Source organism: Lynx canadensis, chromosome X (genome assembly GCF_007474595.2).
Source record: "Lynx canadensis isolate LIC74 chromosome X, mLynCan4.pri.v2, whole genome shotgun sequence".
Lineage (NCBI taxonomy): Eukaryota > Metazoa > Chordata > Mammalia > Carnivora > Felidae > Lynx > Lynx canadensis.
Genome location: NC_044321.2, coordinates 87,599,722 through 87,624,318, shown reverse-complemented (window position 1 = coordinate 87,624,318; position 24,597 = coordinate 87,599,722). Strand labels below are relative to the sequence as shown.

Sequence of the window (24,597 nt, the reverse complement as noted above, 5' to 3'; positions counted from 1 at the left end):
TTCCACCTCACACCTGACACAGTCCCAACTTCATAAGGGCTGCTCTTCTCTGTTTTTGTTTTTTTTAATTTTTTTAAATGCTGATTTATATTTGAGAGAGAGAGAGAGAGAGAGCGCGCGAGCAGGGGAGTGGCAGAGAGACAGAGACAGAATCTGAAGCAGGCTCGAGGTTCTGAGCTGTCAGCATAGAGCCCGATACGGGGCTCGAACTCGTGACCCATGAGACCACGACCTGAGCCAAAGTTGGATGCTTAATGGACTCAGTCACCCAGGCGCCCTGTGGGCTGTTCTTCTTTAGACTCTGGACCTGCCCCTTGACCCAATGGCACACGGAGTCACCCCAGGGGCCCCACACCCATAGCACCACACAGCTCACAAGATGTAGTCACTACAAGGTGAGACATTTCCAAACACAACCTAACCAGGCATCAAATTATGTTTACACAGATGGGTTTCAGAGTTCAGCATTCCCTAAAGATGTGTTCACCTTAGCTCCAACCCCTCTCATTCAGAACCAGGTCTGCTGGGTTCTGATACTCCTTGCATCCTTTGTTTTTTAAGTTTATTTATTTATTGTTGAGAGAGAGAGAGAGAGACAAAGAGCAAGTAGGGGAGGGGCAGAGAGAGGAGGAGACACAGAGAATCCCAAGCAGGCTCCGCACTGCCAGCACAGAGCCCAACGCGGGGCTCCAACTCATGAATCGCGAGACCATGACCTGAGCTGAGACCAAGAGTCGGACACTTAACCGACTGAGCCACCCAGGGACCCCTATTCCTTGGATCCTTCCAAAACTGAAGTCTTTTCCTGGAAAAAAATACACAGGTTCCATTCAAAGCCATACCCTCTCATATTATGGTAAGCGAAACTGGTCAGAGAAAGACAAATATCATATGATGTCACTCATATGAGGACTTTAAGATGTACATACGGGAAGGGAAGCAAAAATAATATAAAAACAGGGAGGGGGACAAAACAGAAGAGGCTCTTAAATACGGAGAACAAGCAGAGGGTTGCTGGAGGGGTTGTGGGAGAGAGGATGGGCTAAATGGGTAAGGGGCATCCAGGAATCTACTCCTGAAATCATTGCTGCACCATATGCTAACTAACTTGGATGTAAATTAAACAATAAATTAAAAAAAATTTTTAAGATAAAAATTAAAAAAAACATACCCTCTCAGATTTCCCAGGAAAGCTCCCTGTACTACTCCAAGGCTCTCCCTCCCAGTGATAAAAAGAAAGCCACAGGCCCAAGGTGGCGTCACTTACCCCCAGGATAGCAAACCAAGAATTAAGGGCAGTTGCAGCTCCCCCAGTAGAATATTTAGCCAATCATCTGGAAGTTTTCTGGTCCTCGCCAAGTAGGTATTCTATTCCGCAAAGGAACAAGACCTGATCCACCTAATAAAGACCTTCTGCCCTGCCCTCTATGAGAAGGTGACCTTGCCTGAAACAATCCTTTCTTTTTTTTTTTCTCCTTTGCTAATAACTTCCATGCCTCACCCCACTTCCTGTAAAAATCAACCATTCTGTACAACACCCCTCCCTTGCTAGATGGGATGCTGCCTGATTCATGGATCTCTTAATAAAGTCAACTAGATCCTCAAACTTACTCTGTTGACTTTTGTTCTTTAACACTGGAAATGTGTCATTTCTGCTCTTTGCAAATCATCCGATCTAGGATGTCCCAGTTTGCCCTCTACCTCTGAGCTGCTCTGGTTCCAGGTTCCCACCTTCCCCCCCACCAACCTACCTCTCAGACATCACTTGTCCTACCTTCCTGTTCCTGTTCCCACAGGTACATCAGCCCCAAGTTCATTGGCATCATTGTCCAGTCCATCAACTGCTTCACCCCAGCATGAGGTCTGATAAACCCCCACTTTCCTAACACCTAAGGAAGATTAATTTTTGTTCACAGGATGAAGTGTGAGTACAATGGCAATGTAATTGGGAAGAGGGGCCGGCCAGTTGCCAAGACCACCCTAAATGAGGGACTAGCCATGTAAAGCAGTGAAGAAGGGTGGAGGGGGGGAACTAAATGAAAGAGAAACAGTGAGAGAGGACCAGGGTAGTGGTGGCCTGGCACGCAATCTTCTCAGGCCCAACCCTCTAGCTCTTATTCTGGTTCTATCTCCCACGATCCTATGATGGTACACAGCTATTTGGGGATTCCTGAGCGACTATAACCTTTATCCACCATAGGAAAGGTCCATTCCTTCAACTGCCCAAAGTCTGTCCTAGGCTCTATTCACTAATGATCATACTCTTGTACCCTCATCCTCGCTCCCTGGACCACTGAGGTAATCTCTTCACTGGTCTCCCACGTTCCAGGCACACTGCTGGAAGAAAGATCTACCTAAAACACCATTCTAACCTGCCATTTAAAATCCTTCAGGGGCGCCTGGGTGGCTCAGTCGGTTACACGTTGGACTCTTGGTTTCGGCTCAGGTCGTGATCTTGGAGTTTCAGGAGTTCGAGCCTCACATTGGGTCCTGTGCTGACAGCAGGGAGCCTGCTTGGGATTGGCTCTCTCCATGCCCCTCCCCCACTTGCGCTGTCTCTTTCTCTCTCAAAATAAACTTTGCCAAAAAAGCATTTAAAAAATAAAGTAACATAAAATAAAATCTTTGAATGACTTGCCAGTACTCACAGAAAAAGCCCAAGCTGCTTAGCATGGCAGGCAAAGCTTTCTTCGCTCCAGACCCTGTCTACCTTTCCAGCCTGGAAACCTCACACTTTGTGCCAAACTGTACTCTGAACTCGCTCCATGTTGATAAACACACTTCTACAACCTCATTTTCTAAGCGCTTCATTTGATTCAATTATGTAGATCTGCAACAATGTACTCAACCACTCTCTTCCTACTGCACGTGCATGTTTTGTCTAAAATTTCAGATCCTTTACTATTCACTTAGTCTGCATTTATACAAGTAGAATTTCTAGGTCTTCAAAGGGAATATACAGTTTAAGGCTTTTAACCTATAATTCTAAACTGCCTTCGAGAACATTTATTTGAATTTATACTCCCACTGGCAACATAGGAGAACGTGTTTCTGCTACAACCTGTTTAAAAGGCAAAACATGGAAGGGGAGCAGAATTGGCCACCCTGAAATATGTCTCTTTGGCATAAGGATGATTTTAGCTGGTTACTTAAAAAAAAAAAAAAAAACAGCAGACATGGGAGAAGCTCAGGAAAGTGAGTAGACGTTACCCTTCTGTAGGAGACACGTACATTTATAAGGGAAATCTCCACTTCTAAGAATGGCTCCCCCTCTGTACCAGGAAAAGGAGGATGATTCAGACTCTAGAAAGTCTTATCAGTGGAGAAGACTCTGACCTCAACCTGCATAATGACCTTACCCTTGATCACCATGCTCTTTCTAGTCTCTTCCCATAATTGACCTTCTGCCCTACACCAGCCCCACCACCCAACATCTTTCTTCTGTCTCTAAGGCTGGAGATGGTATCTAAGGTGATAGCTTGGGCCATTCCAGGGAGTTACTCAGTTTTCTTGGGTCTCTCCCATATATGTGGGAGGGACATATACATGCTATGAAACTTCCATTTGTTTTTCTTCTGTTAATCAGTCTTTTATTACGGTGGGAGTGGGGGGTCTTAACCAAGAACCTAGAAGGGTAGAAAGAAAATTATTTTCCTCTCCAATAACACACACGTACAACTTACTGCTTTAAATGGCATGTCTCAAATGACCAGAAACGTTCAACTATTTTCTAATATGTTTTTTGGACAGCTGTATTTCTTCTTTGCGGACGTGACCATCTGTGGCCTCTGCCTGTTTTACAACTGGTATGTTCTTTTTCTCACTGAGTTTTAAGAGCTATTTATGTTTTAATGACACTTTATACAGATTATTTGATATTTATTGCAAATGTTTCCCCCAGGTCGTCACTGCTGTAGCTTTGCTTAATGTTAGTATTTTGATGTACAGAAGCTTTTTTATCTTTATGTAATCAGATGTATTTGTCATTTCCTTTATGGCTTCTGTCTTTGATATGATGTTTAAAAGTCTTACAACGCTGGGATTACACAAGAGTCACCTACTGTTTTCCTAATATTTTCATCATTTTATTTTTAAAATTTCAATCTCCATCGCAAACATGATTCACTCCTCCAAAAAGGCCTTCTCACCTTTTCTTTTCTGGCTAATCCCTATTTACCCTTCAAATACAAAACTGAGCATCATTTTCTCCAGGAAGCCTTTGACTAAATGCCCACCCACTTTCCTTCCATTAATTCCTTCTGCTTACCTCTTTCTGAGAAAGGATGATTTTTGTCACTATAAGGAGCTTACAAAAAGAGACCCTTCCTTCAGGAATTTAGACAAAGGGGAAATAAAGTTCCTATAAAGAGTTGGGCTTTCGAATCAACATAAAGTGGATTAATAAGGTTATAAGGTCATCTTAAAACCAGAATAGTTCCCAGACTTCAAAGACCAGATTGTAACCTGTTTCAATTATACCTTAAAAAAAGAATGGGGTTGGTCAACCACTGAGATATCGAATGAGGAGAGTCACAAAGGCATATTTCATACTGTCCGCACCCAAGCACTGTCCAGGGCTCATAAACACCCAAGTTTTCTGGTCCCATTGGCAAATTCATCCCTATTGAGAGGATGGAAACAGGACAGGTAGCACTGCTAACTGGTGCAGATTATGGGCTCTAGGGTCAAAACAAACTTGGGTCTACACGCTGGCTCTGCCACTCACCAGCATGATGGGCTTGGGCAAGAAACTGGAGGGATTACCATTGCTAAATTAGGGATCAAAATAGTATCCATGTCTCACAAGGTTTTGGAGAGGATCAAATGCAATCGAGCAAGCCACACTCTTGGCACGATCCCTAGTCCATAGCTAGCCCTCCATACACAATAGCTATAATTATTCTGATCTCAATAGAAACTCCATCCCTACTGTGAGCTACATCAGCAACAGCTCAGATTGAATTTCCAATTCCTCTAACTTTTTTTTCCTAAGGCTTGCAAATCTCCATGCGTGCAAATAACAGTCTGATGTATTATATGGCTTCCTTTCTCCAGCTGCCTACAAGCAGAGAAGACTTAACTACTCGAGGCTCAGTTTCCTCATCTGTCAAGTGGGGATTACGACAGGGCTATCTCATAGGGTAGAGGTGAGGACTGAATGCTTGAAGCGCTTAGTTCAGTGCCTGGCACACTGTAAGGAAATAAAAATAAGTACGAGCTATTGATAGCAGCATCCTTCTTGGATGCCCTTTCTCTTCTCTCACTGCAAATTCCATCCAAGCCCATGGCAAGTTCTATTTCCTCCACAAAGCTGTCTTCAATAACTACAGGTAAGTTACACCTCTCTTTTTTTTCCCAATAGCTTGTAGAACCCATTAGGTACTTAGATTTTATTGAATTTGGAGTATTACATAGCTCTCAATTGCTACACACAGTGCCATAGATTTTGAACTAGGATCTAATTATCAATCTTTCCCTCCTTTTTTTTTCAAGTTTATTTATTTTTGAGAAAGAGAAAGTGCATGCATGCACACATCAGGCGGGGGCAGAGAGAGAGGGAGTGAGAGAGAGAATCCCAGGCAGATTCCACACCATCAGTGCAGAGCCCAATGTGGGGCTTGAACTCACACTGTGAGATTATGACCTGAGCCGACGTCAGATGCTTAACTGCTGGAGCCACCCAGGTGCCCTTCAATCTTTCCCTCCTGCTAAATCTTAAATTGGCATTGATGAGCCACTGAACAAAGTCCAAAGTTGTTTGTAAGGCAATGAAGTCCCTCAGCAACATTGCCGCCCACTGCCTTGCCAGTTTTATTTCCCACTATGCCTTGGGTTTCCACCCCAAACCCGGGTTCTACATTCTAAAATGGAAAAGCATGGGGCACCTGGGTGACTCAGTTGGTTAAGAGCTGTCTTTGGCTCAGATCATGATCTCGTGGATCGTGGGTTTGAGCTCCATGTTGGGATCTGTGCCGAGAGCTCAGAGCCTGGAGCCTGCTTCCAATTCTGTGTCTCCCTCTCTCTCTGCCCCTTCCCCACATGAGCTCCCTTTCTCGCTCTCAAAAATAAATAAACCTTTAAAAAATTTTTAATGGAGGGGAGCGTGGATGGCTCAGTCAGTTAAGTGTCCGACTTCGGCTCAGGTCATGATCTCACAGTTTGAGTTCGAGCCCCACGTCGGGCTCTGTGCTGACGCCTCAGAGCCTGGAGCCTGCTTCGGATTCTGTGTCTCCCCCCCCCCCCACCCCTCCCCTGCTCACACTCTGTGTCTCTCTGTCTCTCAATAATAAATAAACATTAAAAAAAAACTTTTTAAAAATTTTAATGGAAAAGCATAATAGTGCTTGCCTCCAATACTTGACCTCAACTTTTGTTTCTATGCAGCTACCAAATGCTTTCTATTTCCATCTACATGTACCCGAGACGTAACATGCCTAAATCTGGTGTAACATGTCTAACCTCTTTCCTCTATAACTGCTTGCTTGAAGAATGGGAGAGAAAAGACATCTCTTCGAACTGCAGAATTCCAACTGACAAAGGCAGAAGGAATGAGGGAAAAAGGAAATCAACATTAGGCAAACACTGTAGCTAACACTGATACAGGCAAGAACCATTGATAGCTGCTCCGATTAGTAATGCAAGTATTACTTTTGCATGCAAGCTACTTGTTAATTACAAAGGAAAACTGGGAACTTCATAGTGGAGAAATCTGGCAGACGTCATCTTAACCAAGTGACCCTGGTTAATAAGACATATCATCATGTACCTCCTGATATAATGCACAAGAAGGGTACAACATCACTTCTGCGCTGTTTTTGCCCAAACTGCCCAAATATAAGCCTGAAAAAAAAATCAGCTGAATCTAAATAAGGACATTTTACAAAGTAACTTACCAGCGGTCCTCAAACCGTGAAGATAATGAAAGACAGGATGAAGAACTGTCATGGATGGAAAAGACTAAGAAGACATGACAACTAAATACAATGTGGGATCCTGGATTGGATCCTGGAACAGTAAGAGGACGTTTGTGAAAAAACTGGTAAAATCTGAATAAAATCTATAGTTCAGTTCATAGCAGCAGTGACAGTTTCTCAGTTTTAATAATTTTACCATGATTATGCAAGATGTTAACATCAGGGAAGCTGAGTAAAGGCTATACAGTCATCTTCTGTAATAGCTTTAAAATTTTGTAAATTAAAAATAATTTTAAAACACAAAGTAGAAAAAAAGTACTGTTATCCAATCAGCCTATTTTCAAACCTCGGAGCCATCTTCGATGGCACCCCTCTTCCTCAGCCCCCACATGTAGTCAGTCCCCAAGTCCTGTCACGCTGACACTTCAACTTTTTCAATGGATCTGACACTTATCCTATCTTTTCCTAGTTTAGTCCCTATTATTTTCTTGAGCTACTATAATAATTTCCTATCTGATCTTCAGGTCTCCAGTGTCTTCCCTCCTTTACTCTAATTCATACATTATTATTAGGTTCTTATTCTCTTTTTTAATGGTTTAAGTTTATTTATTTTTGAGAGAGCAAGCGAGCAGGCAAGTGACCGAGGGGCAGAGAGAGGGGGAGCGAGAGAATCCCAGACAAGCTTCACACTGTCAGTGTAGAGCCCAGTGCGGGGCTGAAACTCACAAACCATGAGACCATGACCTGAGACAAAATCAAGAGTCAGGTGCTTAAACAACTGGGCCATCCAGGGGCACCTGGGTGATCAGTGACCTTTGATGTTAAACTGTAATTGTTTCTACACCCACAAAATTCTGTAACTGCACCTGCATAAGACAGTGAACTTAATACAGGTGTTCTGTCTGCTCTATTGGCTGGCTGTGGACACAATTAATAACCCTACAATGGCCTCTAAGTATTTAAGTGAAAGGGAGAGTCACACATCTCTCACGTTAAATCAAAAGCTAGAAATGATTAAACCTAGTGAGGAAGGTACGTTCCAAGCCGAAAGGCTGAAAGCCGGGCCTCTTGAGGCAAACAACCGAGCTGTGAATGCAAAGGAAACGTTCTTGAAGGAAATGAAAAGTGCTACTCCAGTGAACACATGAATGATAAGAAAGCGAAACAGCTTTTGGCGGATATGGAGAGAAAGCTTTAGCGGTGTGGACAGAAGATCAAATCAGCCATCCCATTCCCTGAAGCCAAAGCCTAATCCGGAGCAAGGCCTTCACTCTCTTCAATTCCATAAAAGCTGAGAGAGGTGAGGAAGCCACAGAATGAAAGTTTGAAGCTAGCAGAGGTTGGTTCATGAGGTTTAAAGAAAGAAACCATCTCCACAAAACGTTAAAGTGCAAGGTAAAGCAGCATGTGCTAACGTAGAAGCTGCAGCAAGTTCTCCAGAAGATCTAGCCAAGACAGCTAATGAAAGTGGCTACACTAAACAACAGATTTTCAATGCAGATGAAACAGACTTTTACTGAAAGAAGATGCCATCTGGGACTTTCATAGCTAGAGAGGAAATGTCAATGCCTAGCTTCAAAGAACAGGTTGACTCTCGTATTAAGTGCTAATGCAGCTGGTTATGGATGGTTGAAACTAATGCCTTTAAGTTGAAGCCAATGCTCATTTACCAAGCCAAAACCCCTAGGACATGTAAGAATTACGCTAGGGGTGTCTGCATGGCTCAGTCAGTTAAGTGTCCGACTTTGGCTCAGGTCACGATCTCATGGTTTGTGGGTTTGAGCCCTGCATTGGGCTCTCTGCTGTCAGCGTGGAGCCTGCTTCAGATCCTCTGTCTCCCTCTCTCTCTCTCTCTCAAAAGTAAGAAAAAAAGAATTATGCTAAATCTCCTCTGCCTGTGCTCTATAAATGGAGCAACACAAGCCTGGATGACAACACATCTGTTCACAACATGGTTTGCTGAATATTTTAAGCCTACTGTTGAGACCCAGTGCTCAGAAAAATAATAGATTCCTCTCGAAATATTACTGCTCCTTGACAATACATCTGGTCACCCAAGAGCTCTGACGGAACTGTGTGTAATTAATGTTGTTTTCATGCCTGCTAACACAACATCCATTCTGCAGCCTGTGAATCAAGGAGTAATGTTGAATTTCCAGTCTTATTATTTAAGAAATACATTTCACAAGGCCATATAGCTGCCATAGATAAAGATTCCTCTGATGGATCTCGGCATACTGAATTGAAAACCTTCTGGAAAGGATTGACCATCCCTGATGCCATTAAGAACATTCATGATTCACGGGAAGAGGTCAAAATACCAACATTAGCAGGAGTTTGGAAAACGTAGATTCCAACCATCATGGATGACTTTGAGGGGTTCAAGACTTCAGTGGGGGAAGTAACTGCAGATGTGGGGGGAATAGCAAGAGAAATAAAATCCTAAGTGGAGCCTGGAGATGGGACTGGATTGGTGCAATCTCATGATACAACTTGAACAGGTGAGAGCTGCTTCTCACGGATGAGCAAAGAAAGTGGTTTCTTGAGATGGAACCTACTCTTGGTGAAGATGCTGTGAAGATTGTTGAAATGACAACAAAGGATTTAGAATATTACATCAATTTAGTTGATAAAGCGGCAGTAGGGTTTGAGAGGATTGACGCCAATTTTTATAGAAGTTCTACTGTGGGTAAAATGCCAACAAACAGCATCGCATGCTACAGAGAAATCCTTTGTCAGAGTCCATCAATGTGGTAAACCTCATTGTTGTCTTATTTTAAGAAAATTGCCATTGTCACCCCAGCCTTCAGCAGCCATCACACTGATCAGTCACTAGCCATCAATATCAAGGCAAGACCCTCCACCAGCAGAAAGATTACAGCTCAGATGGTTAGCCTTTTTAGCAATGAAGTATTCTTTTCTTGAATGAGACAGCATGTGCAGGGGAGGGGCAAAGGGAGAGGGAGGAAGAGAGAATCTTAAGCAGGCTCCACATCCAGCACAGAGCCTGACACAGGGCTTGATCTCACCAAGAGTCAGATGCTTAACTGACTGAGCCACCCAGGCACCCTTGAAGTATTTTATTTTATTTTATTGACATTCATTTAATTTTGAGACAGTGCAAGTGGGAAAGGGGCAGAGAGAGGGAGACAGAGGATCCGAGGCAGGCTACGCACTTTGAGTGCACAGCCCAACGCGGGGCTTGAACCCACAAACCGTGAGATCATGACCTGAAGAGAAGTCAAGAGTCGGCCACTTAACCCACAGACTCACGCAGGGACCCCAAATCAATGTGTGTATACTGCATTTTTAGACATAATGGTATGGAACACAATAGACTATGGCATAGCATAAACATAACTTTTATACACATGGGGAAAGCAACAAATTCATTTGACTCATTTTGTTGTGATATCTGCTTCATTGCAGTGGTCTGGAACTGAACCCACAATACCTCTGAAGTATGCCTCTACAAACGCTGCTGCTAGGGTTGCAAAATGGCGCTGCAACACTAGAAAACAGTCTGGCAGCTTCTCGAAAGGCTAAACACACTTATCATATGACCTAGCAATTCCTTTCCCATGTATATAACCAAGAGAAATGTCCATATAAAAACTTCTACATGGATTTTCATAGCAGCCTCGTTCATAACGGCCAGAAGGTGGAAACAACCCAAACGTTCATCAGTGAATGAACGGATAAACAAAACGTGGTATCTCCATACAATTGAATATTATTTGGCCATTAAAAGGAGTGAAATACTGATCCCTGCTACAACACAGACTAACCTTAAAAACATCCTAAGTGAAAAAAGCCAGTCAAAAAAGACCATACACTGGGGCACCTGGGTAGCTCAGTTGGTTAAGTGTCTGACTGTGGCTCAGGTCATGATCTCACGGTTCATGAGTCTGAGCCCCACGTTGGGCTCTGTGCTCACAGCACAGAGCCTGGAACCTGCTTCAGATTCTGTGTCTCCCTCTCTCTCTCTGCCCCTCCCCCTCCCCTGCTCACACTCTTGTCTTTTTCTGTCTCTCAAAAATAAATGAAAACATTAAAAAAAAAAAAAGACCAAAGACTACATGACTCCCTATGAAATGTCCAGAACAGGCACATCTATAGAGACAGGAAGTAGATTAGTCATTGCTTAGAGCACATGGGGGGTGGGGGGAGCAACAGCTAAACGGCATGGAACTTCTTTCTGATGTGATGAAAATGTCCAAAATTGTGGTGATAGCTGCACATACCTGTGAATATACTAAAAACCATTGACTGAACACTTTAAATGGGTCAACTGTACAGTATGTGATTCAGGTTTCAACAAACTATCTTTAAAAAAACAAATTTAGGATGACTCCATAATGTGTGTTAAATGAAGTCCAAACTCCTTAACTTGGAATCCAAGTTCCTCCTCTCCCCTATTATCACTTGACACTGCGCCCCGCCCGCACCCCCCCAGGAAACCAGCATCATCACTCACTACTCCATGTGCCTTTCTACTGGACCAAAATGAACTATTCACCATTACCCATATACCCCACCATGCAGTTTCCCATCTGTCTTTCCTCTTGCTCTTCCCTCTTCCCCTGGAACTGTGTCCTCACAACTCATTTTCACATGTTTGTATCCTGCTTCTTTCACAAATCCCCATTTAAATGCTCCCTCCCGTGCAAATCCTTCCCTGTTCTTCAACCCTCATGTAGCAGGCCCTCAAAACATTATTTAGTGAAAGAATGAAGGTCAGTAGTCCTCCCATAGGAGGAAAGACTACCACCGCTCAACTGCAAGCAGTAATGTCAGACTCTCCCAAGTGGGGAAGCCTTAAAAGGCTGGAGATACTGCCAGAGGACACCCCCCCCTCCAAAGCCACAACTGCACTTCTCTCCTCCTTTCCTAGTCACAGCAGCAGCTCAAGGCTTCAGCCCCCTTACTAAGGCCTTCAGAATGCTCCAAACTGCTACTCTCTACCTTTCCCAAAACCCTATCCTTGATGAGAAAAGTACTATGCCAGGGCCGCCGAGTACAGTTGTGTAGGTTGTGCACTGCACAACCCTAGTGGCGCCATTCAATTATAGTCTATGTGAATGGCACCCTCTCCTAGGGTTGTGCAGTGCAAAGCCATTCGTGGCAGCCCTGCTTAGAAACTTCAATAGAGTTTAGGAAGAACGCCAAAAAGAACACTCAGCGAGAGAGTCACTATAACTATATTGCTACTGAGAAGTGGATGTTTTCCAAATCTTATCCAGAAGATTAAAAAAGTCAGGAAAGGAACACGGTCATAGCATGCACATAGTATTTGCATGGAATTAAAAACAGAAACATCCAAGAGAAAAAGTGTCTCCGATGTTTTCCCAACTGTAGCGGGGTGGGGGCGGGGGGAGATATACGTCCAGGTCAATACAACAGTGTTGACATACCTACCTTGTCTCTCTCAAAACCCTTCAACTGTGTTAGCTTCTGATTTTAGGTTACCAAAAAAGCCCGTGATTAATTTGGCTTCATTCAGGAAACTGGCCATCAGGAAGGATGCAACCTGACTGACAGACATGAGTGTTATGTCCCTATACAGGTCCCCTCCACCATCATCAATCCACCATCATCAATCCATTCATCCACCTTGTGGCTTATTGTGAAGTCAATTGTAAGGTTAGGGAGTATTAACCCAACACCCCTGGATAAGCCGCTACAAATTAGGCTTTGAACCCACAAACCAGGTTGCAGAGTTAGGACCCACGTGGACTCCACCAAAGTACAGATACCTTCTAAAGCGCAGGCAGGACAAGCGGCAGACAAGCCCCCCTCTAAATCGCAAGTAGTAATGCAGGAGTCATAGAGGGCTGGAGATATCAGCTGTAAAGACAGGTGAGCTGGTAGTAGAGTCTGAATATACCAGATGCTGACTCAGTTCCTTCTTTTTTCTTTTTTTTTTTAACGTTCATTTATTTTGGGAGAGAGAGAGAGAGAGAGGGGGGAGGGAAAAAGAGAGAGGGAGAGAAAGAATCCCAAGCATGCTCTGCACCATCCGTGCAGAGCCACATGAGGGGATCGATCCCACACACTGTGAGATCATGACCTGAGCCAAAATCAAGAATCAGGACACTTAACCAACTGGGCCACCCAGACAGGTGTCCCTTGGTTCCTTCTTTTGAGCCCCATGCCGGTTCAGTTCAGCCAGGGTCATATATTTGCTCTACCTGGCATATTTCATTCCACTTCTCCTACCTTCTGCAGAGATTTCCTGGATCACCCGCCAAAACTGATCATTCTTTTCCTAAACGACATTTGTGCTTACTGTCACTCTACTAGTCTCCTACTATCGTTATTAGTAATGATAGCAGTAGTAATAGTCATTGTCGTCATAGTAATGATATTAATGGCAGCAACTGTTCTTTCCTGAGTGCTTTACTATGTGGCTGGCACCATATTCAGCACCTTATGTATAATGTCCCATGTATTCCTCATAGCCATCCTAGACGTGCTATTCCCGACCCCACCCCGCCCCTGCTACATAAGAGGAAATTAAGCTAATATGGAAAGTTAACTTGCCTAACGTCACACAACTATTAAGTAAATGCCAGGCTTTGAACCCAGGACCGTGTGATTCCAAAGACCACATTTGTAGCCAATACAGTAAAACCCTGGATTGTGAGTAACCTGTTCTGCAAGTGTCCGCGAGACAAGCAAACACTTCTAATCAATTTTAACTTGATAAACGAGCGATGTCTTGCAATACGAGTAGCACGTGACGCTGAAAGTCACATGATCATAACTGAGCAAATATCGAAATCCACTTTGATACCCAAGTGCTCTGGATTACAAGCCTGTTTCCGGAACGAATTATGCTCGCAAACCAAGGTTTTACTGTACTACCTTTTGTCTCCCCTATATGATAATTTGTCTTTTAAGGAGTTGCCTCCAGAGTGCATAACACAGTGTCAGACACATCAAAGTTCCCCAGGAACCCAGCTGAGGGCACCAGCTGGAAGAGAGGGGAAGAGGGGTAGTAAGCACAGAGAGGGTCAATGTTTTAAGGAGCCATGGGAGTCCGCCTCCTCTGACCCATTTAAGAGAGGATCATGCTGCTGACTTGACCTCAGTCCCAGAAAAATATTTAGAATAGAATGATCTGGTTGTCTTAAAACCGTTCCAGACAGCTGTGAGGGAACGGAGCCTAGGCGAACCCGTGGGAGGGACAGAGGGTGTCCAGTTCCCTGTAGGAATGGGACCAACTATGTCAGGGTCACGGCCACGTGTGCCAGCAAATGTTTCCAAAGCTCTGCCACCGGCAAGCTATCTGACTATGGTCAAGGATCTTTGCAGAGGGAAGAGAAATAGGAACGTTTTTAAAGAAGGAAGGTTTTTTTTACACCTTTTCTCATCTTTAAAATAGGAATAAGTTGGGGCACCTGCGTGACTCAGTCGGTTGAGTGTCTGACTTTGGCTCAGGACATGATCTCACATTTCATGGGTTGGAGCCCCACGTCAGGCTCTGTGCTGACAGCTCAGAGCCTGGAGCCTGCTTCGGATTCTGTATCTCCCTCTCTCTCAGCCCCTCCTCTGCTTGTGCTGTGTCTCTCCCTCAAAATAAATAAACATTTAAAAAAATTATAAAATGGAAGTAAGAATACCAATCATTTGCAGTGCTGCTAAGGTATAAATTAAGAATAAAAGAGAAGTACCTGTGACCTGATGCCTTGTCCTTGCTGGGGTTATGGGCTCACAAAGAGATGGTAGGACACAGTTCCCAACTACAAGAAGCTCACTGTCTGCAAAAGTCTTCTGATCTACCGTGTTGGTAGCACTCTGCCAACCAATGACAAAGCTGGCTGATGGATTACCCTCACTCCCGGGAAGGCCATTTTGTCAGATGAAAATTCTGGCAAGACTAAAGCCTGGAAGGTTATGTCCTTGCTATCACTCTCCCATCAGTACCTCTGTATTAGGAAGTTGGGGAAGGGGACTCTCAATCTCCATTTAGAAAGTGATGTGCATAGGGGCGCCTGGGTGGCTCAGTCAGTTAAGCATCTGACTTGGGCTCAGGTCATGATCTTGCAGTTCGTGAATTCAAGCCCCGCATTGGGCTCTGTGCTGACAGCTGGGAGCCTGGAGCCTGCTTAGGATTCTGTGTCTCCCTCTCTCTGCCCCTCCCCACTCATGCTGTGTCTCTCTGTCTCTCCCTCTCTCTCAAAAATAAATTTTAAAACACATTTAAAAAAAAGTGACACAAGTAAACTCAGTTCTTTTCCTTCACAACGCTTACTACTGTTTCTCACCTTACAGACCTGCAGTTTTTTTTTTTTAATGTCCATCTTCCTGCTACACTGAAAGCTCTTGGAAGCAGTCGTAGTTGTGTGCTGACCCTTCCTATAGCTCCAGAAGCTAACGGAGTACTTGGAACAAACAAGACAGTTGACAAGTACTTGTTGAATGAATAAATGAAATGAACAAAGAGATGTGCCTATGGTATATAGATAGACTTGGTCACTCTAAAATATCCAAGCCTTATGTGTAGACTGCCTCTCGAGATTTCTAAGAAACTGGTAATGGTGGTTTGTTTCCTGGGAGAAAGAAAGAGAGCGGGGGGAGAGTCAGGGCTTAGAGGGAATCAAGCATCCTATTCTGTTCCTTTCAAATTGTCGGGAGTTTTTAAGTAACAACCAATTGAACGTAAAATCTGAAGGGAAAACATGCTTACAGGCAGTTAATCGCTGGGAGACAGATTTCTGAAGGACTTTTTCTCTTTGTTACGTGTTGTATTCTCGCAACGTTTCAGGCTTGGATGGTGAGCACGTGTTGCTTTTTATGTTAGAATCACAAGATAAAAAGGCAATTCCGAAAAGAACAAAAACATGGTGCCTGACTCTGCTACCCACTTGGGGTATGAGAAGGGAGTCAACTCGAAGCTGGGGTAGGTTCAAAAACCCCAGAAAGCTTTGTCCACACTGCACTGGGGAAAGTGAAACTACCGTTCCTCCCCCCAGATAAGCTCCTTCTTCAAGCAACTGGAACGATTTATTTTAATCCCTGAGACAGCTTCAAGCCACTGTGAACAGCCCAGACACCAAGCCAGCTAGATAATTGGATAGTTTTTTTTTTTTTAAGGGAAGGTGTCACTCTTTTGTATGTGATAGCAATGACAGGGCAGTCACAGTGGGCTTCTAACTCCTCAAGCTTTACTGCTCCCATCTTCTAAGCAAGAAAAACTAAAGGTACACAAAAGTTGATCATATTTCCCTCAGCTATTTCAAGCAGCCCAGAGCACAGGTATTAGGCTTTGCTGTTCAAACACAATGGCTCTAAATGCCGAATGCACGCTAGACCCATCTACGCAATTTACTGAAAATAAAATCCTAACGCCTGTGGCCCACTCCTCAAGATCCTGACTCACCTGGTCGGGCCTGAGCAGTCGTATTTTGGGGGATTTTCAATGTACAGTCACATTTGCAAACCACGGTTCTCCCCACTGCTGAATAGCCCAGTATCCTTGGAGAAAGAGTCCTCACTGACTATTTTTAAAACTCTTCTTCAAGCAGTATATTCCCCCTCAAAAAAAAAAAAAAAAAAAAAAAAGACAGTCCGAAGAAGTCTGTAACCAAGACAACAAGCTGGGAGCACAAAGAGATAAGTCTTCTGTGATTTGAAACCAAAGGAACCGGAAGAAAAGGAACAGAGAAGGCTGAACACACACACTGAGCGATGGACGGGAAGCTCAAGTTTAACAAGAGCATGGTGTGTGAGCGAGTGCCCAAATGTCAGCACCTCAAACTCCTGCTCCATCATCTGGACTGGGTACCTCGACACAGAGGCCTCCTTCCATAAAGATGGAAAGCAACCCTGAATTAGCAAACTACACGCTTAAAAACACGCTGTCTTCTGAATTGGACTATCTGGGGTGGAGGATGGGAATGTCTGCTTTGGCAGAGGTTACAAACCAATTTTTTCCCTCCAGTCCCTCCCTCCCTTCCCTACCTGCCCTGACCCTATTGCCAAGCAGAAAGACAATGAAACATGAAATTCGCCTGCTCTCGGGGTTTTTAAAAAGCGCTCTTCCTCCATCTATGCTCTGACCCTGGAGCTCTGGTTTTGTTCCCAAGCAGGGGAAGCACGGGGATGGATGAAAGGGTTGGGGCTGCTGCAAATTGAAAGGCACAGAGTTGGCCTTTTGTTCTCCTTTTCAAGGCAGGGGCTATTCTGGAAGGCAGACATCAAAAGGAAAATTCAGCCTGCGATGAGCTGAAATTGGACAAAATGTGATGAGGCCTAAGTGGGGGGGGGGGGGAAGTAAAGAAAAAAAGGAAAAAGGGCTTTTCTTTACCCAAAGGGGCTCTTTTCTGAAAACTGCGTCAAATTACAGCGCGGTCCACATTTGGTTCACTCCAGGAAGCTTTGCATTGTACCTAGAACCAAAATGCTTTTTGCCACCTGTTAAGAGGAGGAACTGAGGCAGATGCAAACGACCCAGAAGTTGGTGGTTCGGTAAGACACAAGGGGGAAGGCAACGCATGACGACTTCAAGAGTAGCCCTTCCAGGTACACTCGATTTCCCTCAGTCCAGTTTACTCAGAGTAACATTAAAGAAGGGGTGTGCAAGCAAATATACGTTACCTTTTTTTTTTTTTTTTTGAGACAGTGCCATTTCGAGCAGGGGAGGGGCAGAAAGAGAGGGGGGCAGAGGACTAGAAGCGCACTTTGTGCTGAGAGCAGAGAGCCTGATGAGGGACTTGAACTCATGGACCACGACATCATGAGCTGAGCTGAAGCTAAACTGACTGAACCACCCAGGTGCCCCCCCCCCTTTTTAAGTAGGCTCCAGAGCAGGGCTTGAACTCACGACCTTGAGATCAAGACCTGAACTGAGGTCAAGACCCTGAGCTGAGATCAGGAGACAGAAGCTGATGCTTAACCAATGGAGCCACCCAGGCGCCCCCCCATACATTACCTTTTCTTAAAGGTATACCACCAATGCCACTTAACTTTATTATTCATTAGGATATGGACCCATCAGTCTCTGAGGATTTGGGGTGGCAGGATGGAAGGACGCTCACCTCTCACAAGCTTTTGAGCTTTTTGGCTTCTGGGCTTAGAATTTTAATTAGCCACGTGCCAGCCGTTTTCTTCACCACAGGGAGAAATAACCAGCCTGATGCGGGACTCCCAGAGCGTGTCCTCCTGGAAGGCCCTCAGAGAAATGAGCTACGCTGTCCGGCCACATACCGTCTGCAAGAATCCTACCCCAGGTCACAGGCTTACAGCTGGAAAAGCACTGCTCTCCCTTCCTCTCCAGGGGCCCACAGATGGGGCCTTTCCCCTAAATGCTTTTGAACCTTCCGTATGTGACCCATTAGGCTGTGTCCTTTCACGAAGTACTATGGTAGCTTCCAAACTGAGCAGAAGAAATCCACAGGAGTCATAACGAGAGGGGCAAATTTACATTTAGCAACAGGTATGTAAGGGACTATGTGATTTTTAATAGACGAAGCAGGGCCCCAAACCAAATGGCCTGAAGGTTCCTCCTAGCTCTACAGAGCTACATCAAACTAACAACAGAAACAGCACTTAGCAAAACCTCGAGCTTATCAATTAAATGCTCGGCGGTATGAAAATTTCTAAATGGTATCCTCATCACGCCAGCAGGGTGATTGCTGCCGATCGCACAATCAAGAAATACCCACTGAGCATTCGGTCGCGTTCCACACTCTTTACAAATGTGGAATTCTGGAATAATGAAAAGCCATCTGTTATGTCTCCAACTCTGTATGCCGTGCCTTGGGTAAACTGTACTTCCTTACCTCTCCTCCAGGCCCAGCATTAATGAACCCAACCTAAAGTACAAGAAGGTACTTTCTGTATGACTTCACTATTCCTTTTTCCCCCCAGCTCAGCCCCAGCAGTGACCCTGGGTCAAGTGACTTGAGACTGCCTCAAATATCTACAGGCAGAGAAGTTGTTTCTGTGCCTGCAGACTTTGTTTAGAGAATAAATAAATAAACGCAGGCGAGAGAGCTGAAGCAAGGGATTTGTTGTGAATAACAGTCAAAACGCTGAAGTTTGCAAATTACGTGCATGGATATTCATCTGCACAGCTCTCCCTCAGATAGTTCACACTGTTGCTTTCTGCAGTCGGAGAGCAAAATAAGTCACAGATACGGCAGTTGGGAATTCTGCAGAACATAAATATTACCTTTTTATTGATGCGGCCCTTAGCTCGGTTGGTTGAGCACATGAAGACCATCCATTATGTGCCCGGCAGCTACAAAAAGGTTGAGAACCCCTAAACTAAAATGATTCATTCACTTGCCATATAGTTAACAAGAACCTGCCAGACACGAGGCTAAGTGCTAGGGACACCACAGCAATTAACGGACATGGTTGTTGCTTTTGTGGAGCAGTCCCGGCAGGAAGGAAGAGAAGTGACATAAAACACACAAATCATACTATAATAAAAACAGTGATCAGAGTTCTGAGAGCCTGTACCAGAGCCATCAATTAGGCAGCAGGCAGGGGGTGGGAGTTCCAGGCAGTGAGTATAAGCTTCAACGGCCCAGAAGTTACAGAGACAAGTTTCAGGAACTCAAAGTAGTTCCTCTTGCCTGGATCATATAGAGTGCCAGGGGAAACATGATAGAAATGATGCCGTAGGGGCACCTGGCTGGCTGAATCGGTGGCACATGTGACTTTTGATCTTGAAGTCATGAGTTCAAGCCCCACCTTGGGCTTAGAGCTTACTTTATAAAAAAAAAAAAGAAAGAAAGAAAGGGGGGCACCTGGGTGGTGGCTCAGTTAAGCATCCGACTCTTGGTTTCGGCTCAGGTCACAATCTCAGGGTTTCATGAGTTCCAGCCCTCTGTCGGGCTCTTTGCTGTTGGCGTGTAGCCTGCTTGGGATTCTCTCTGTCCCTCCCCGACTCGTGCTATCTGTCTCTCTCAAAATAAATAAATAAACTTAAAAATGTTTTTAATTAAAAATTTTTTAAAAAAAAGAAAGGAAGAAAGAAATCATGCTATAGAAGTACAGAAGCCATATCATACCTAGGAAGCTAGATGAAGGAGTTTCCTCCAACAATAAATCCCTATGATTCTGCTCATAGACTGAACCTAGGATGTGTATCTAGGATCACAGGCCTGAAACCCTGGTGCTTTTTCCCATAAAAACACTGGTAGGAGCCCTCGTTAGGGTGTGGGGGACTGTACTTCCATTCTACTTCAGATTAAATAGACTTTTGCCAGCTGGTCTGGGAACCTGACCCCCAAGTATACTGTGTCCATGGGAAAATGCAATCTGAATTCTAAACAGACTTCCAAAGCAACTTTTGGAACAAAACCCATTCAACAGTTGTTTGGGAATGCCTGGAAAGCAGTGAAACACAGGATCCTGCTTTACTCCGTACAGCCAGTGTTTTTTTTTTTTGGGGGGGGGGGCACGGAGACTGAACACTCTAACCATGGTCTTAAAACAAACACAATACCCTCATTTTAATTAGTAGGGTTATACTTAGGGACAACCATTGAATGGCATCATGTAGTTCCTATTTATATATTTAAATTACCACAAAACCCCAAATATGTTGGCGAGGGCCAACTCTAAATAGAGACAATGCAGAAATGCGTAAGAGGGTGGTCTCTTGAGCAGAAAACATGCAAAATGAGTCTATAAGGCACACACATGTCCTATGTCCCTGGCTCAATCAACTGCCAATTCTCAAGACAGTAATTCAACAGATATTGGGAGTGTTCAGAACCATTGGATTTTTGCATGGTGGCATCTCCGTGTTTCCTCACTGTCCTTTCTGTAGAGCACCCCACCTTGTCTATCTTCAGAAAAACTCCCAGTGACACCTGGATTGCCTCACTGTCCACACCCACTCATTAGGTCTACTAACAGGGAGGGAAATGCAAGTGTTGGCAATTTCCCAGAACTACCCTCCAAATAAATCTCCACAGGTGATTTGACTGAGTCGTCATTCTCAAAGTTGGGTGTGCACAGATATCACCTGGAGAGGGGTGGGTTACAACTCACATTTCTGGGCCAATTCCCCTCCCCCATATCTGGACCTCCATAGGTTTGAGGTGGGCCCAGGAATCAGCATTAAAAAAAATAAGGCCCCTGCTCAGATGCAAGGGGCTCAAGAACCAAACTTGAAGAAACCCCACTGCAGATATTTGAGCTAGCTGAGCCCCGAGTGCCAAACTAAGAATAATGGTTGCCAGTCAAAGAGCTGGCTGGCTCTGATGTGGAATGCTGACAAGAGGGTAAAATAGACGAGAGAAAGAAAAAAACCAAAAAACAAAAACAGCGTCCCAGTCAGTCGACCTGCCCCCGACTACATTTTGGTCTTTAAAAATCCCATATTTTTACTTTAATCAAGCAGATGGCAGCGCCTTTCTGGCAATCTCCCATGGGCACCAGAAAAGGAACTCAAGGGGGACCGTCTGGCAATCTCCCATGGGCACCAGAAAAGGAACTCAAGGGGGACCGTTCAGAAGGAAGGTATAAAAGTGGGAGAAGAAACAATGTTAATTTGCTTGGCCTTGCCCTAGCTGTTTTCAGCCTTACCTCTCCTGCTAGTTGGTTTCCATTTCTGGAACTCAGTGCTGCTGTGGCAGGGAAAAGCGGCCAAGGTGGGGCAGGTCTTGTATTATTCACATTAATGCTTTCCTCTATTACATGAATAATCAAGAGTTGACTGGAAAGAGGAATAAATCAAAGGCAAATATTCCACTGAGGGGCTAAATAGGATAAAGAAGGCCCCCTGTTGGTTGAGAGCTGGGAAGTGATAAATGAACAGTCAGGATCCCTGCCTCTCTTCATTCTCACCGTTTGCCAGGAACACAGACTTAAAGCCCCGACGTCAGCGCTGAACTCGAGAGAAATAATGAGGTACCTGTGTTTTTCCACTGCTCCCCATAGTGCCTAGAATAGACTTTGGCACTTAACGTTAACCCTAAACTTGAACCAACGGTCGTTGGCCCACCCGCGAAGTCAACAGTCCTAAGGGTTGGGGCCTAGATCTGGTCTGACAATTCATTTTATTTTGTGCTGGTGAGAACACTTCACACACGATCTACCCTCCGAACAAATGTTTAAGTGCACGGTAGAATACCATTCACTGTTGGTGCTATGTTGTACAGCAGATCTCTAGAATTTGTTCATCTTGTATCATCGAAATTTTGTGTCTGTGGGTTAGCACTTTCCCAGCCCTCCAGTACCCCTAGTAGCGACTATTCTAGTCTTTGATTCAATGGGTTTGACTATTCAAATACCTCCTAGAAGTGGAATCATGCTTTGTTTCATTTAGCCTATTATCCTCAAGGTTCATCCATGTCATAGCCTAGGTCAAGATTTCCTCCTTTTTGAAGGCTGAGAAATATTCCATTGTACATGTATACATTTCCTTTTTCCATTCATCCATCCATCAGTGGACATTTAGGCTGTTTTCCCATCTTGTCTACTGCAAACCATGCTGCAATGTACGTTGGCGGGCTAATATCTGAGGTCTCAATCTCAATTCTTTTAGATAAATACCCAGAAGTGGGTTTGGTGGATCATAGGATAGGTCTATTTTTAATTTTTGGAGACATCTCCATACTGTTTTCCGTAGTGGCTGCTCCATTTTGCGTTCCTGTCGACGGTGTACAAGGACACTGTACAATCTCTCTACATCCTCACCAACACCTGCTATCTTTTTTTTTTCTCCACTCTTATCAAAACAACAAAAGACAGCAAGGGTTGGTCTGGCAATTTTTATTGCAAGAGAACAGAGTCCTACTCAAGCTGACTCAAGAAAAGGAAGGTTTATGGTGAAAACTGAAACAGGTACCCAATGAGAATCTTGGTACAGGATAAAGCTTGGCCTCAGGAGAACTGGAAGGTGGGTCTGGGGTCAAGGTGGTTGTGGGGAACAGCTCATCTGTCTCTTAGGGCATTTCTAGTCCTCTTATTAGCTTCGTGTGTTTACTCAGTTTCTGTTTCCTTCTGTCTCCTTAGACATGGCCTGACATGGCAGCTTCCTTCATCATCTTTTGGCTCTTGTCCCTGCTGCAAATTGCCTTATTTAGTCTCTCAGCTTCCTGATTCTAACCTCCTAGGAGGGGAATACGATTGGCCCCACTCATCTTGTCAAACCCATGTTGCTTACCACGTGATGGTTGGGCTATTTTGGAGACAGGTGGCCAACCCTTAGTCCAATCAACCCAAGCCAGGGAGGCAGGTTCTCTGGCACAGATTATGGCTGCTGCCTCCGGGCACAGCTGGCATAGAATAAATAGTTTGCCTTCAAAGGGAACATGGACCAGAAAGCACAGTAAAATACATATGTACAAGCCTGATGCTTTGCGTGTAATCTGAAAGATAACTGACATGTCCATTCATGAGCTTCAAACACCCTTATTCTTAGGTTCTCAGCTGGGAAAAACAACAGCACCTGACCCCAACCCAAACCTCGCTGCCTTCCACCCCTACTAAACTAACTTCACCAAGCTGGGAAAATAAGGCAAACATGTTGTATCACAGGGGAAAACACCATGCTGCCATGATAAAGAAGAAAGGGGAAGAGAACATAAGATAGACAAATGCTGATAAGTTGATACCACTTGCCTTTGGCCCATCTCCGGGCAGCCTTTCCATCAGTTCAGTTCGCTTTACGTCCTGTGATCATCTTATCTTTCTCTAAGTTTCTCCAAGTGCCACGTGAGGTCAGTGTTCAGTGTTAACTAGAACAAGGCAGGCAGCATCACAATCTGACAGATGGCAAGTGGGAGCTTATCATTCTTGGATTATTTCATTCCCCGGAGTGGTACATGCCGGAGAGTAAAGCACGCGATTTTGACAGCCACCTAATAATGGCTGTCAGACACTTCTACTACCTGTACCCTTTCCCTTAGATAACTTTCTTTTCCCCTGTCAATCCCCAGTTGCAACAATAATAAATGCCTCCCCGGATGAAGTCAAGAGGAGCCTGACTAGTGACAAGTGCCTGGACACAGAAGAAAACAAACCACTGAGAACACTGAAAACCGATAGGTCACAATGATAGGAACACCTGGCGGTGGCCATCTTGAAAACCCAGGAACAGATGAAGAGGGATGAAGGGCGGTGCTGCCTTGAAATCAATGTTTCTCAAACTCAGACCAGAGCCTACCGGACTTGAAGAGATTCTAAGTAGGGGTTTCAAAAGATCGGAGTTGTTGAACCCCTGTATTGTACACCTGAAACTAATATAACACTGTATGTTAGCTCTCAAGACCAGAGTTGCAAAGCTCTGAAGACGCAGGAAAGAATTTGATACGTAGTCTTATCTCATGACTATCCCTAAGGGGCTTAAGGGTTTTCCTGTAACACTTAACAACATGAATTGATTTTCCTCTTATCATTCTAAATTGGGTACCCAAACCAACATCATTCTGTCTGTTCCCTGCTTCAGAGCTACCATGTGCCAACTATCACCCCTTCTTTAAAACAGCCCTTCACAGGGTGCCTGGGTGGCTCAGTTGGTTAATTGTCCAACTCTTGATTTCAGCTCAGATCAGGACCTCAGGGTCATGGAATCGAGCCCCGTGTCAGGCTTTGCACACTGAGCACGGAGCCCGCTTGGGATTCTCCCTCTCTCTCTCGGCCCTTCCCGCACTCACACACTCTCACTAACGTGCTCTCTTAAAAAAAAAAAAAAGGAATATTTTTTAAGTCCTAT

At 44.5% G+C, this 24,597-nt stretch overlaps 1 protein-coding gene and 1 long non-coding RNA gene across 8 annotated transcripts in view; one reads left to right on the top strand and one right to left on the bottom strand.

Moving 5' to 3' along the window:
- The window catches only part of TMEM164 (transmembrane protein 164), a 177,148-nt gene that overhangs the window by 112,229 nt on the left and 40,322 nt on the right, over positions 1–24,597 (bottom strand). The window lies entirely within an intron of this gene.
- LOC115507747 lies at positions 850–23,987 on the top strand. Its single transcript, XR_003966783.1, has 3 exons — positions 850–921; positions 7,790–7,792; positions 23,977–23,987. It is a non-coding gene; the product is annotated as an uncharacterized LOC115507747 (long non-coding RNA).